Here is a 16,639-nt window from a genome sequence, read left to right on the forward strand (position 1 = left end):
GTGAGCTAGAACAGTTAGGTTGGATTTTTAGTTTCTGTATAAGTATTTTAATTGCTTATTTGTTGATGCCACCACTAAGGGTCCAGAACAGACCCAGTGCCGTCCACTTGGCTGAAAGAACTAAATTGAATTGAAATAATTTAATTGCCACACAACCAAGGTCGGTGGTATTTGGGTTGCCAGCAGCGGTACAATAATAAAGAACACAACCACAATAAAAATTTTACACAAACATCTACCACAGCATTCATCACTGTGGTGGAAGGCACAGAGCTTGGCCAGTCCTCCTCCATTTTCCCCCGTGGTCGGGACCACCACCCTCCACAGCCATTGCTGCGGGCGTCCAGATGGTAAGGGACAAAGTCAAAGTCAAGGTGAGTCCAGGATCGGCTCTTCCCAACCAGAGACCGCGGCTTCGGGCTGGTGTAGGCCGCAGGCCGGCGGTCGAAGTTTTAAAGTACCTGCCGTGCCGCAGCCGGAAGCACCACAGTCTGCAGGGCCGGCGGTCGAAGCTCCCCTCCAGGGGAGATTGTAAGTCCATACCGCGCCCGCGGTAGAAGACGGCCGCGGGCCGGCGGTGGAAGCTTCTTCCCCCGTGTCCCCAACGTGAGATCCCGGGCAAACACATGCAATAATAAAATCAGGTCAGTTCCCTCACATTGCTTAGCACCCTTTGCTAAAGCCTGAATACCCAACCTGAGTCCCTAAGACCTGAGTATAAGTGTTGGGATCAGATTGGTCTTGTGTATGTATATTCCCTAGTGAATTGGAGTTCAAGTCGGGTTGTATTAGAGAACAAGGGCAGAATGATCTGCTGATTATTATTGTGTGTGTTCTATGATCTTGATCAAAAGTTGGTGTTTTATCCTCAGATAGATCAAAAGCATGTTGATGTTGTTATCTTTTCAGAGATGGTCACTTAGAAACATAGAAACATAGAAAATAGGTGCAGGTAGGCAATTTGGCCCTTCGAGCCAGAACTGCCATTCAATTTGATCATGGCTGATCATCCTAGATCAGTAGCCCGTTCCTGCTTTTTCCCCATATCCCTTGATTCCATTAGCCCTAAGAGCTAGATCTAACTCTCTCTTGAAAACATCCAGTGAATTGGCTTCCGCTGCCTTCTGTGACAGATAATTCCACAGATTCACAACTCTCTCGGTGTAAAAATTATGAAAACCATTGTATCTACAATACATCTTTACCTTGGGTTGGATTCAGATTGATGTGGTTGTGTCAGATTTGGGTCAGTTTTACATTTTGTAACCTGCCAGACTGCTACAGGTGAAACTTTGAAGATAGATACAATGCTGGAGTAACTCAGCAGGACAGGCAGCATCTCTGGAGGGAAGGAATGGGTGACATTTTGGGTCGAGATCCTTCCTCAGACTGAGAGTCAGGAGAGAGAGAGACATAGTGATCTCATGGGTAAGGTGTAAAAATACACCAAAGGGGATGAGGAGTACAATTGGAGAGAAGGAATGGTGAAGTTTCGGGTCGAGACCCTTCCATCGACCCGAAACGTCACCCATTTCTTCTCTCCAGAGATGCTGCCTTTCCTGCTGAGTTACTCCAGCATTTTGAGTCGATCTTCGGTGGAAACCAACATCTGCAGTTCCTTCATACACAGAAGAAACCCCACCAGGAATGCTTGGTCTCAAAAGTTAGGTGTTCAGGCCTGGAGTCTCACAACTTTCTGAATCAGGGCTGAGAATCTTCCGGCTGAGTCAAGCAATTATAACAACTAAAAGTCGCAATCACTGAAGTCACATCAGCCTGCCTCATTTATTAACACTCTCACCCTCTGAGTCAGGAGCTTGTTGGTTCAAGCCCTGTTGTGAACGCATTATCTAGCCCAACATCATTGAATCAAATGTAGTGAGGAAGGCATGTTATTCTCTCTGAGATGCTGCACTATGGATGAGTTATTAATGGCCTATTCTGTATCAATCATTGAAGATCCAGAGCTGTGATTTAAAAGGATAAGGTATTCCCCTGATATCTCAGACAATTTTTCTCCCTCAATCAATGCTGCCAAGACCAGATCAACCTGTTATTTACCCTAGTGCTCCTTTCTGAAAGCACACGGAACCCAAAATAGCTACATACTAAATTTGCTGCTCATTATAAGTATCTGCAGTGCGAGCTAATCTTACTGAAAAAGAGGTGCAGTGTGTGACATTCAGTGGTCATTCTTTTTTAATGAATGTGATTTCGTGACCAAAAACACAGGGAGAAGGAGGGATTGGAAGCGCATACACAAGGGTGGAAGGTTCGCATTACACTTGAATGGTACATGGGAGGTAATTAAATGGCTGAAGTGATATAAGGTAACAGGAAGCATAACATAATACATTTAAAATATTTAAGTAAAATAGGATAGTGGCAGAGAGAGCAAAACTGATCTGAAATGGGTTTTTTTTAAACTGAAGATACAGAACTGAAAATCTGAAATTCAAGCAAAAGTTGCTGGAAATACTCAGCAAGTCAGAGAAACAAAGCAGATGTTTCACATGGAAAATAGACAGGAACGCAATGTCCGAGCTGAACATGATGCCAGGTTAAACTAATCTCCTTTGCCTAAAAGTGGCTTTGTCTATTTAAAAGCCACTTAAATACCACTATTATATCTGCCTCCTCTGCCACCCATGGCAGAGTTCCAGGCACCCACTACCCTCAGTGTAAAAAATGAGTACCGTACATCTTTAAACTTTGCCTCTCTCACAAAGCTATGCCCTTTAGTCTTTGACATTTCCACTCTGGGCAAAAGGTTCTGACTGTCTACCCTATCTAAACCTTTGGAGAACTTTGTCGGAAATTATCGAAGAATCTCGACCCCCAAACATTAACATTGCTTGAATGTGTAGCCAGGAGCTGCTGATGCTGGTTTAAACTGAAGACAGCCACAAAAAGTTGGAGTAACTCAGCGGTCTTGACCCGAAATGTCACCTATTCCTTTTCTCCAGAGAGGTTGCATGACCCACTGAGTTGCTCCCTCTTTTTGTGTCTGTCTTCGGATTAACACTGCTTGATCCAGGAACTGCAAGGTCCAGAATAGAAGCATGAAAATCCTGGGGTGTGAAATGCAGCAGGAAGGTTGGGCTGCTTGGTGTTTGAACGGGTTTATTTGGGGCCCCTCAAAGAGTCCTTGATGTTAAATGTCCCAGCTTCTTGCAGGCCAATGCATTGTATTGGAGCTGCAGTTGACTGGAATCCCCTGGACTTGGCCACCCTGCCCCTGAACAAAGGTACTAGAGCGGAGACTGTATCTGAGACCAGGCATGGAACTCGCTATCAAAACATGGAGGGGACCGGGGGACAGGGGGGACACAATTTTTTGGCGGCCCGGGGCCCATGCGTACACTCACACACACATGCGCGAGGCTTCGGAGGCTCAATCCAACGCTAAATGCAGCTCAACTCTGCCTGTCTCGCCGGGTTAACTACAGCCCGGCCTGGGCTGACGGGACACCAGCGCTGCTTCTCCACGCTGGCCATATTTCCCACAAGCCCAGGCAGGTTAACCTGGCGGGACAGGCAGAGTTGAGCTGGGTTTAGCGCTGCTTCTCTGCGCTGGCTGTGGGCCTGGGGGTACAGCTCCCGTCTGACTCCTGACCTCTCTGGCCACCCTTGGGAGGGGGGGGCACTCGGGTGGGGACGGGACAACGCCGGAGAGCCGGCCGGGATCGATCCTGGCTGCGGATGAGGCGCAGGTCTGTGCCGAGAGTGTTTTGGCACGTCTCCCTCCTCCAATCACCGCGCTCTATCCTCTGTCCCACCCCCCCCCCACTCCTCCCTCCTCCAATGATCGCGCTGAATCATCATGTCCCGCCCCCATTGCCTGCTGACCGACGTCTCTCTCGTCCAATCGCCGTCCTTGATCAGCAGTCCCACCCCCACTGTCTTGTGGAAAGCGGAGATATCACCGGGTTTTAAAATCCGGATTACTACTTGGGGGGGGATGACCCCCACCTCTCAAAACATGGGGGGGGCATGTCCCCTCTGGCCCCCCCAGGTTTTCCGCCCCTGTCTGAGACAAAGCGGAGCGCTCCGCTCTATGATCTGAGCTATAGTGAGAGATCGAACAGGCTAAATAATATTTTCACTACACGACAGAAAGTAATAAATATCTCTCACCTTTCATCCTTAATGGGGAACCTGAAGAAAGACAGGTCGGGTCGCCTACATTGGCGATTCGATCAATTTAAAGCAGAGCAGTATGTTAGGCTTGTAGATGTGGACGCCATGACCAAAGCAAAGATACTAGAGCGGAGCCGGAAGCGGGTTACAGAAATGGCGCTGAAGATTACCCATGGCCTACTACGGCTTTTTAGTCAAGTGATCTATCCCTATAGTCTGAAGAAGGGTTTCGGCCCGAAACGTCGCCTATTTCCTTCGCTCCATAGATGCTGCTGCACCAGCTGAGTTTCTCCAGCATTTTTGTGTACCCTATCCCTATAGTATCTTTGCCTCTGACCATGATACCTAAAGATGTGGGGGAGGGGTGGTTGTGTTGATGGTGTTGACGGGATATCCACCCTCACCAATGGAAATTCTTATTGCAGTGACAAGGAGATGGAAACCTAGTCTGGTGCTTCAGTCTCAGTTCCCTTCTGTTTCCATCACTCTGGAATGTCAACATCCAAACAGCAGAATTCTTTGAGCATTGATTTCAGCTTCATTGGATTCTTTGAGGATCTGGGAAAGGATTCTGTAGAAATCCTGAATGCCAGTCACCACAAATCTGAAGGTCCTGGTTGTTGTCCAGGAGTTTACGTCAAAGAAGGCAGCACAATCCCGTACAGTTTATTTCTGCTGCTTTAAATTAACAAGTCCTGAAAGGGGGGGCATGTAGATTTTAATTATATTACATAATAACTGGAAAATATGAATATTTTACTTGCTTATTATCTTTGGGGGTTTTACAGAAACATATCTTGTATGACGATGATAAAGGAGTGTCTGTTTGTGAGCTGAACGTGTACATTGTTACTATGCAACATTGTTTATGCATGCATTAATTAGTGATATACTCCATCACAACTAGACACGCCTCATGACACAACATGACACACCGCATGACACAACATGACACACCTCATGTATCATGATACATGAACTAAACTTGCAGCAAATGAGTGGAACACAAAACGCTGACATCACTTAGCGGGATAGGCAGCATCTCTGGAAGGAAGGAATGGGTGACATTTCTTCTATCCAGAGATGCTGCCTGTCCGCTGAGTTACTTCAGCTTTTTGTGTCTATCTTCTGCATAAACCAGCATCTGCAGTACCTTCCTACGCAAATGAGTGACGCATGCATTAACATTTTCTCTCCTCTCTAGCTGATCTAAGGCATAAGACGCATAATGAAACATTTAAAATGTTTAACAAAGACAGTCTGTGGGGGCAGAGCAAAGATGTTCCTTTAGCTTAATTACATATTGAAATTTTACATTGGTGAGACCAAGCGTAGGCTTGGCGATCGTTTCGCCGAACACCTCCGCTCGGTTCGCATTAACCAACCTGATCTCCCAGTGGCTCAGCACTTCAACTCCCCCTCCCATTCCGAATCCGACCTTTCTGTCCTGGGCCTCCTCCATTGCCAGAGTGAGCACCACCGGAAATTGGAGGAGCAGGACCTCATATTCCGCTTGGGCAGTTTATACCCCAATGGCCGGAACATTGACTTCTCCAATTTCCGGTAGCCCTTGCTGTCCGACCACCCGACCCGTGGAGCTGGAGAACACCGCGGAGCTGGAGAACGCCACCCGACCCGTGGAGCTCACCTGACCCACGCAGCTGGAGAACACCACCCGACCCGTGGAGCTGGAGAACGCTACCCGACCCGTGGAGCTCACCTGATCCTCGCAGCTGGAGAACACCGCGGAGCTGGAGACCGCCACCCAACCCGCTGGGCTGGAGAACGCCAGGTAAGCCCCGGGGCTGGAGACCATTAGCAGAGCCGCGGAGCTGAAGACCGCCTGCGGAGCCACGGAGACGCAGACGCGGAGCAACGGAGCGGCAGAACACCAGCGCGCACCAAGCCAGCTCGGCCGACCAGAAGCACCAACAGACGGCGACGCATACGAAAACACCGCCGGGGACGCAGAGGTGGGTTAAAGGACAGGTTAGAGCTAGCCCCACACAGGGTAGCGATTCCTAGCCTTTTCCTCGCCAACGTGCGCTCACTGGCAAACAAAATGGACGAACTCCGGCTAAGGATCACCTCCCACAACTGGATCAAGGACTGCAACATCCTGATCTTCACGGAAACTTGGCTCAACACTGACGTTCCTGATAGCGCCATCCAGCTATCGGGGCGTCATTTACTCCGAGCGGACAGGACATCAGACTCCGGTAAGACCAGAGGTGGGGGTCTGTGCATTTATGTAAATAAAGCATGGTGCACGGACTCCACCATCATCGAGAGTCACTGCTCAGCTAACCTTGAGTTCCTCTTGGTTAGATGCAGACCGTTCTATCTGCCCAGAGAGTTCACCTCCACTGTTGTGACTGCAGCCTATATCCCTCCTGATGCTAATGCCAAGCTTGCAATGAAAGAGCTGCATACTGCCATTAGCAATCAACAGACGCACAACCCCGAGGCAGCCTTCATTGTTGCGGGTGACTTCAATCACTCTAACCTGAAGACTGTACTCCCAAAATTCCACCAACATGTCTCCTTCCCCACTAGAGTAGACAAGACACTGGACAAAGTCTACACCAACATGGCTGAAGCTTACAAAGCCATCCCCCTCCCCCACCTTGGTCAGTCTGATCACCTCTCATTGTTCCTGCTCCCTAAGTACTCCCCACTCATCAGACGGGTTAAACCAACTGTGGTTAAAGTCTGGTCAGAGGAAGCGGACTTCACACTTCAGCAGTGTTTTGGAAACACTGACTGGAAGGCGTTTGCAGCCCAGGCCACCCTTGATTCCCACACGGACATTGATTCCTACACATCCTCTGTTCTGGACTTTATAAACTCCACCATCAATAGTGTCACCTCCCTCAAACAGGTGACCATATTCCCGAATCAGAAGCCATGGATGAACAGCGAGGTCAGGCTACTGCTGAAAGCACGGGACACCGCTTTCAGGTCAGGCGATGCTCGAGCCTACAGTTCAGCCAGGGCTAACCTGAAGAGGGGCATCAAGAAGGCCAAGCACTGCCATAAGCTCAGGATTGAGGAGCACTTCAACAACAACTCCGACCCCCGACGCATGTGGCAAGGCATCCAGGCCATCACGGACTACAGACCCTCCAACACCACCCCCACATCCAGCGACGCCTCCTTCCTTGAGGAGCTTAATCACTTCTATGGCCGCTTCGACAGGGACAATCTAGAGACAGCCATCAAGGCTGTGCTACCTGCCGATCACCAACCCCTCACACTCATCCCCTACGACGTATACGTGGCACTGAGTAGGACTAATGCATGTAAAGCTGCTGGCCCTGACGGCATCCCCGGGCGCGTGCTCAGGGCCTGTGCTGCGCAGCTGACAGACGTCTGGACTGACATCTTCAACCTGTCACTTGCCCAAGCAGTTGTCCCCACGTGCCTTAAAACCACCTCCATCGTGCCAGTGCCAAAACACTCCACTGCGGCAAGCCTCAACGACTTCCGCCCAGTTGCACTTACCCCCATCATCACCAAGTGCTTTGAGAGGCTGGTCCTGGCACACCTCAAAAGCTGCCTACCCCCCACACTGGATCCCTATCAGTTTGCCTACCGCAAGAACAGGAGTACGGAGGATGCCATCTCAACGGCACTTCACTCCGCCCTCTCCCACCTCGACAACAGAGACACTTACGTAAGAATGCTGTTCATCGATTACAGCTCAGCATTCAACACCATTATACCATCAAAACTGATCACCAAACTCGGTAACCTGGGCATCGACCCCTCCCTCTGCAACTGGATACTGGACTTTCTAACCAACAGACCCCAGTCTGTTAGGTTAGACAAGCACACCTCTTCAACCCTTACCCCGAACACCGGCGTTCCACAGGGCTGTGTGCTGAGCCCCCTCCTCTACTCCCTCTTCACCTATGACTGCACACCTGTACATGGTACTAACACCATCATCAAGTATGCAGATGATACAACGGTGATTGGCCTCATCAGCAACAACGATGAGTCGGCCTACAGGGAGGAGGTCCAGCACTTAGCAGCATGGTGCGCTGACAACAACCTGGCCCTTAACTCCAAGAAGACCAAGGAGCTCATTGTAGACTTCAGGAAGTCCAGGGGCGGCACGCACACCCCTATCCACATTAACGGGACGGAGGTGGAACGTGTTTCTAGCTTCAGGTTCCTGGGAGTCAACATCTCCGATGACCTCTCTTGGACCCACAATACCTCAACTCTGATCAAGAAGGCTCACCAGCGTCTCTTCTTCCTGAGGAGACTGAAGAAGGTCCATCTGTCTCCTCAGATCCTGGTGAACTTCTACCGCTGCACCATCGAGAGCATCCTTACCAACTGCATCACAGTATGGTATGGCAACTGCTCTGTCTCCGACCGGAAGGCATTGCAGAGGGTGGTGAAAATTGCCCAACACATCACCGGTTCCTCGCTCCCCTCCATTGAGTCTGTCCAAAGCAAGCGATGTCTGTGGAGGGCGCTCAGCATCGCCAAGGACTGCTCTCAGCCCAACCATGGACTGTTTACCCTCCTACCATCTGGGAGGCGCTACAGGTCTCTCCGTTGCCGAACCAGCAGGTCCAGGAACAGCTTCTTCCCGGCGGCTGTCACTCTACTCAACAACGTACCTCGGTAACTGCCAATCACCCCCCCCCCCCGGACACTTATTATTATTTATTCAAATCATTTGCTATGTCGCTCTTCCAGGGAGATGCTAAATGCATTTCGTTGTCTCTGTATTGTACACTGACAATGACAATTAAAATTGAATCTGAATCTGAATCTGTCTCCTCCCCTTCTCAGCTCTCACTCAGCCCTCTGGCTCCTCCTCTTCCTTTCTTCTTCCCGCATCCCCCACCCTGCATCAGCCTGAAGAAGGTTTTCGCCCGAAACGTTGCCTATTTCATTCGCTCCATAGATGCAGCCGCACCCGCTGAGTTTCTCCGGCATTTTTGTCTACCTTGGGACTAATTAAGTATTATTAAGTATGTAATGTCAGAACAGCAACAGTCAACTTCTGCACGGCAAAGACCCACTATCAGCACTGTGATAACAGTCAGGTTATCAATTTTAGAAATGTAACATAGATACATAGAAAATAAGTGCTGGGGTAGGCCATTCGGCCCTTCGAGCCAGCACCACCATTTAATGTGATCATGGCTGATCATCTGCAATCAGTACCCCGTTCCTGTCTGCTCCCCATATCCCTTGACTCTGCTAGCCCAAAGAGCTCTCTTTTGAATGCATCCAGTGAATCGGCCTCCATTGCCTTCTGAGGAAGAGAATTCCACAAATTCACAACTCTCTGGGTGAAATTCTTTTTCCTCATCTCAGTTCTAAATGGCCTACCCCTTATTCTTAAACTGTGGCCCCTGGTTCTGGACTCCCCCAACATCGGGAACATGTTTCCTGCATCTAGCTTGTCCAATCCAAAAGAAATTTATATATTTCTATAAGATCCCCTCTCATGCTTCTAAATTCCAGTGTATACAAGCCAAGTCATTCCATTCTTTCATCATATGACAGTCATAGAAACATAGAAACAAAGAAAATAGATGCACAAGGAGGCCATTCGGCCCATCGATCCAGCACCGCCATTCATTGCAATCATGGCTGATCGATCCCAATCAATAACCCGTGCCTGCCTTCTCCCCATATCCTTTGATTCCACTAGCCCCTAGAGCCCTATCTAACTCTCTCTTAAATCCATCCAGTGATTTGGCCTCCACTGCCCTCTGTGGCAGGGAATTCCACAAATTCACAACTCTCTGGGTGAAAATGTTTTTTCTCACCTCAGTCTTAAATGGCCTCCCCTTTATTCTAAGACTGTGGCCCCGGTTCTGGACTCGCCCAACAGTCCCGCCATCCAAGGAATTAACCTGGTGAACCTACGCTGCACTCCCTCAATAGCAAGAATGTCCTTCCTCAAATTATGAGACCAAAACTACACACAATACTCCAGGTGTGGTCTTACCAGGGCCCTCTACAACTGCAGAAGGACCTCTTTGCTCCTATATTTAAATCCTCTCAATAAAGCCCCTTAGCTATTTTCACTGCCTGCTGTACCTGTATGCTTACTTTCAGTGACGGATGTACAAGGACACCGAGGTCTCACTGCACTTCCCCTTTTCCTAATCTGACACCATTCAGATAATAATCTGCCTTCCTGTTCTTGCCACCAAAATGGATAACTTCACATTTATCTACATTATACTGCATCTGCCATGCATCTGCCCACTCAACCAACCTATCCAAGTCATCCTGCATCCTCATAGCATCCTCTTCATAGTTCACCCTGCCACCTAGCTTTGTATTCATCTGTATATTTGCTAATGTTACTTTTAATTCCTTCATCTAAATCATTAATAAATATTATAAATAGCTGTGGTCCCAGCACCGAGCCTTACGGCACCTCACTAGGCATTCTAAAAGGGACCCGTTAATTCCTACTTTCGTTGTTTCCTATCTGCCAACCAATTTTCTATCCATGTCAATGCCCTACTCCCAATACCATGTGCTCTAATTTTGCCCATTAATCTCCTGTGTGGGACTTTGTCAAAGGCTTTCTGAAAGTCCAGATACACTACATCCTCTGGCTCTCCCTTAACCATTGTACTTGTTACATACTCAAAAAATTCCAGAAGATTAGTTAAGCAAGATTTCGCCTTCGTAAATCCATGCTGATTTGGACCGATCCTGTTACTGCCATCCAAATGCACCGCTATTACATCTTTAATAATTGACTCCAGCATCTTCCCCACCACCGATGTCAGGCTAACTGGACTATAATTCCCTGTTTTCTCTCTCCCTCCTTCCTTAAAAAGTGGGATAACATTAGCTACCCTCCAATCCACAGGAACTGATCCAGAATATATAGAACATTGGAAATTGGTCACCAATGCGTCCACGGTTTCCAGAGCCACCTCCTTGAGTACACTGGGATGCAGACCATCAGGCCCTGGGGCTTTATCAGCCTTCAGTCCCATCAATCTACCCAGCACCATTTCCTGATTAATGCGAATTTCCTTCAGTTCCTCTGTCACCCTAGATCCTCTGTCCCCTAGTACATCTGGGAGATTGTTTGTGTCCTCCTTAGCGAAGACAGAACCAAAGTACCTGTTCAACTCGTCTGCAATTTCCTTGTTCCCCATAATAAATTCACCTGTTTCTGACTTCAAGGGACACACATTTGTCTTGACTAATCTTTTCCTGTTCCCATACCTAAAGAAGCTTTTACTATCCTTCTTTAAATTCTTGGCTAGCTTACCTTCGTACTTCATCTTTTCTCCCCGTATTGCCTTTTTAGTTACCTTCTGTTGCACTTTAAAAGTTTCCCAAATCCACTGGCTTCCCGCTCATCTTTGCTATGTTATACGTCTTCTCTTTTAGTTTTATACTGCCCTTGACTTCCCTTGTCAGCCACAGTTGCCTCTTACTCCCCTTAGAATATTTCCTCTTCTTTGGAATGAAATGATCCTGCATCTCCTGGATTATTCCCAGAAATTCCTGCCATTGCTGTTCCACCATCATCCCTGCTAGGGTCCCTTTCCAGCCATCTTTGACCAGCTCCTCCCTCATGCCTCCATAGTCCCCTTTGTTCAACTGCAATGCAGACACTTCTGATTTTATCTTCTCCTTCTCAAGTTGCAGATTAAAACTGATCATATTGTAATCACTACGTCCTAATGGTTCCTTTACCTTGAGTTCACATCAAATCTGGTTCATTACACAACACTAAATCCAGAATTGCTATCTCCCTGGTAGACTCCAGTACAAGCTGCTCTTTGAATCCATCTTGGAGGCGTTCTACAAACTCCCTTTCTTGGGGTCCAGTACCAACCTGGATTTCTCAATCTACCTGCATGTTGAAATCTCCCATAACCACCGTTGCATTACCTTTGTTACATGCCAATTTTAACTCCTGATGCAACACACTCTATATCTGGGCTACTGTTTGGGGGCCTGTAGATAACTCTCATTAGGGTATTTATACCCTTATAAATTTTCAGTTCTATCCACAATGATTCTACATATTCTGATTCTATGTCACCCCTCGAAAAGGATTGAATTTCATTGCTTACCAACAGAGCTACCTCACCCCCTCTGCCCACCAGCCTGTCTTTTCGAAAGGACGTATACCCCTGAATATTCAGTTCCCAGCTCCGATCCTCTTGCAGCCATGTCTCCGTAATTCCCACAACATCATACCTACCAATCTCTAACTGAGCCCCACGCTCATCCACTTTATTTCTTATACTTCGCGCATTCATATATAACACTTTTAATTCGGTATTCACCTCCCCTCTCACACCGGTTCCTATGTCACCTGACCTTACTCTCTTATCCCTTCTTGAACTTTCTTGAACTTTCGAAAATGTTGGTCAGGAACTGGGTAGTGTAACACCCTCTCCAAACTAGTTCAATAGACAATAGACAATAGGTGCAGGAGTAGGCCATTCGGCCCTTCGAGTACAATGGCAAAAAGACACAGAGTGCTGGAGTAACTCAACGGGTCAAGCAGCATCTCTGAATAACATGGATAGGTGACATTTTGGGTCGGGGCCCTTCTTCAGACTCAAGTACAACAGCATCTTTCCTGCCCATCAGTGCCTTGATTTAATATCTCCCCAATGTAACAGTCCCACAGTTCTGTATCGGAGGATTAGTCTAAATTTTGGACGGTGTTTGTTTGTGCGGATCAGAGAATAGGAAAGGGAGGTTACAACGGAAATTCTGCTAAGTACGTGCTTCCCAGTTTAACTTATTGATAACTTTTTGAGCTAAAATCAACTGAAGATAGAAATGGTGGTCAGGAGCTTCAATGTCCAGCTGACAAAGCAGTGTTATGAAATCCACCTTCTGGGCATCCAATGGCCAGTCTGGCCCATCTCTTGCTCACCTTCAGGCTGCAATATTATGACCAAATAGATATCAAAATCAGATGCTAGAAATCTCTAATGAAAACAGAAAATACTGGAATTCTCCAGCCTATCAGGCAGCATCTGTGAAAAGCAAAACAGTTAATGCTTCAGGTCTGGGATCTGACTGAGGGTCCCATATCTGAAATTAAATGTTTCTCTTTCCACAGATGCTGCCTGACAAGCTGGGTGTTTCCTGCTTATGATCTGCATTATTGAAACACCTGCAAAACACAAAGTGTTGGAAGAACTCAACTGGTCAAGTAGCATCTGTAGAAGGAATGGATAGCATTGCCTATCCATTCCCTCCACAACTGCTGTTTGAAGTCACCTAATTAAAACACTTTGTTAAGATAAATTAAGTGCAGCAAGCTGTTAAATCTTTAAATAGCTATTGCAGTTGCATATTCATGTGATTCGAACTATGAGAAGTGGCGAAGGAGCTCAATGGGTCAGGCAGCAGCTGTGAGAGGATCAAGAGGCAACACTGTTTGTCCATTCCCTGCATGGATGCTGCCTGACCCACTGAATTCCTCCAGCACTTAGCGTTTTTCTCGAGTATCCAGCATCTGCAGTTCTTTTGTCTCCTCTTTACGGAATCTCCTGTTTAAATCAGACAAACAACAGTCACCTAATTAAAGCCTCTCGTTAAGATAAATTGAGTGGCAGCAAGCTGTTAAATCTTGGAATAGCTATTTAAATTGTATATTCACATGATTCAAACGCCCCCTGGGAATCGGGGTAATGCTATTAGGATTCAGTCCTCCTTAATGCTTTTAATTAACAGCCTGCCTCTTGACAGTCTACTCCAGTAAGTAGCATCTCGAAGAATTCAGTGGCTGTTTTCCAAATTAAGCTGAACAAAAGGATTCCTTGTTTTATAAATAACATACTTTGGTTTCTTTGCCTGACTTTGCAAAACATATTTCTCCACATCACAGAAAATGTTCGAGATCATGCCCAGGTTTGAGCTTTGGATTCAGGTTAAGAGATTAATTGCCACTGTTTTCCTTCATCTAAAAAAATGTAACCACAAATAAAGGGGAATATTTTATACATAAAACTACTGTACAGAATGTAGCGGTAGAGCTGCTGCCTTACAGAGCCTGGGTTCGATCCTGACTACGGGAGCTTGTCAGTACGGAGTTTGTATGTTCTCCCCATGGCCTGCGTGGGTTTTCTCCAGAACCACTGGTTTCCTCCAATTCTCCAAAGATGTACAGGTTTGTAGGTTAATTGGCTTGGTAAAATGGTAAATTGTCCCTGTGTGTAGGATAGTGTTAATGTCCGGGGATCACCGGTCGACTCTGACTCAGTTTCCACGCTGTATCTCTAAACTAAACTAAACTAAACACCGAGAGGCTGCTTTTATATTGTTGCTCATTTGGCACATACACTGTACGAAGTGGTACGACATGGACAATTTAAGGAGTGGCCTGAAGGATTTGGATTTGTTTGGATTAATCAGGTGATGTCAAATTTTCTGGAGCCATTAATTGAACTGCTTCAGGTGGCACATACTCCCACATCCTTCCTCCATGTCATACTTCAAGAAATATGATGTCGGGTTACATGGCTGAATGCATGGAAGTTAAGCAGGTAAGTTACTCACTTTGCAGAAGATACTGCAGCAAGCACATGCATTACCAGTAAAATGGCTGCCAACAATGACATGGATTGTTGAAAAGGAGGTTTAGGTTTATTATTTGTGTAAGAAAGAACTGCAGATGCTGGTTTAAATCGAAGGTAGACATAAAATGCTGGAGTAACTCAGCGGGTGAGGCAGCATCCCTGGATAGAAGAAATGGGCGACGTTTCGGGTTGAGACCCTTTTTCAGACTGATGTCAGGGGAGGGGGCGGGACAAAGATAGAATGTAGGCAGAGACAGTGAGACTGGTGGGAGAACTGGGAAGGGGAAGAGGATGGAGAGAGAAAGCAAGGGCTATCTGAAGTTAGAGAAGTTAATGTTCATACCATTGGGGTGTAAACTACCCAAGCAAAATATGAGGTGCTGTTTCTCCAATTTGCGCTGGGCCTCACTCTGACAATGGAGGAGACCCAGGACAGAAAGGTCAGATTGGGAATGGGAGGGCGGGTTGAAGTGCTGGGAGATGAGATAGGCTAAGAAGAAACGAACACTGAGCCAACGCTTGGTCTCGCCGATGTAGAGAAGTTGACTCCTGTAACAGCAGATACAGTAGATGAGGTTGGAGGAGGTGCAAGTGAACCGTTTTTATTATTTATTATTATAATATATATATTATTATTATTATTATTATATATATTATTATATAGGTTTATTATTGTCGTGTGTATCGAGATAAAGCCAAAAGTTTTGTTTTGCTTACTTTTAAATCAAATCAGATAATACTATACAATCAAGCTAAACTCAAGTACAAAGGTAGAATGAAGAGAAAGATACAGAATATTGTTCTTAGCATTGTAGTATAACAGTTCCAGTGAATAATGGTTCCAGAGACAAAGCCGCAGTGGGGTAGAAGTGAATTGAACAGTACCCCAGCTTATAGAAGCTCCATTCAGAAGCTTGATAATGTAGGGGATGAAGCAGTTCTTGTGTATGATGGTGCTTGTTTTTAAGCTTCTGTACCTTTGTCCCGATGGGACTGGGGAGAAGAAGGAATGCACGGGGTGGAACATCTTTGATTATGTTGCCTGCTTTTCGGAGACAGCATGCAGTGTAGATGAAGTCAATGGTGGGAAGACTAGTCTGGGTGATGGACATTGTCAATACAATGGCTGCCACCAACGACCAGGAATTCTTGGTCAGTGGCAAAGTGATGGTTTGTACAGTTGAATGAGAAGTAAGCTGCCCAGAGTGAGCTGGAGTGAATGAGGTGGTGAGCACTTCTCCTTTCTGACATCAGGTCCTGGTAGATGTCAATTTATCGAGATCCCTGACTTACAGGAGCCATGACGTCATGTACCTGACCAATCCCATCAAGAGATTTTCACTGACTGCAAAGAGAAATACAGATGTTTTTAAAAATAGCTTAAATTCTTAACAGATTGAAAAGAATAAGGTTAAAAGAGAAATTAAATTTTCAAGAAAACATTTCCTCATTGATTTATTTTGAGGCTTACAGTGATAAGTGGAATATAAATCAAAATGATATAAATCAATATGATTAATAATAATTAATATGTTATTAACTTCTGGTTAGAATACCTGAAAAGTTGTATATTTCCAAAATCACAATGGTGACATTACTTTAGAAAGAGTACTGAATGGTCCATAAAATACTATGATATGAACTGAATCTTTGAATGGAGCTAAAGTAATAAGATTTTCCTCCAATTTTCAGGACTCTGAGCCCATTGATTGGCCAGAATGGAAAAGTGCAGTGACTGAAAGTTGCTACACAACATTAGTGCTGCACATTCATTTATTTGTGGCTTAATTGCAAACTAATCTCAGCAGCTTTGATAGTTGCTTTTAATATTACTTGACTTCTTCATCTTTGAGACCGGTTTTTAATTTATTGTATATCCATATGCATTATATGCATACCATGGACATTCTATCTTTAACCTAAATATAGGACCCATGTTG

General features: G+C 46.2%; 1 long non-coding RNA gene across 1 annotated transcript; it reads left to right on the plus strand.

The window, feature by feature from the left end:
• The first annotated feature begins 356 nt into the window (after positions 1 to 356).
• LOC116972465 lies at positions 357 to 15,600 on the plus strand. The gene is made up of 3 exons (XR_004411814.1): positions 357 to 368; positions 2,173 to 2,175; positions 15,553 to 15,600. It is a non-coding gene; the product is annotated as an uncharacterized LOC116972465 (long non-coding RNA).
• Positions 15,601 to 16,639: the final 1,039 nt, after the last annotated feature.

This window comes from Amblyraja radiata, chromosome 1 (assembly GCF_010909765.2).
Source record: "Amblyraja radiata isolate CabotCenter1 chromosome 1, sAmbRad1.1.pri, whole genome shotgun sequence".
NCBI classification, from domain to species: Eukaryota; Metazoa; Chordata; class Chondrichthyes; order Rajiformes; family Rajidae; genus Amblyraja; species Amblyraja radiata.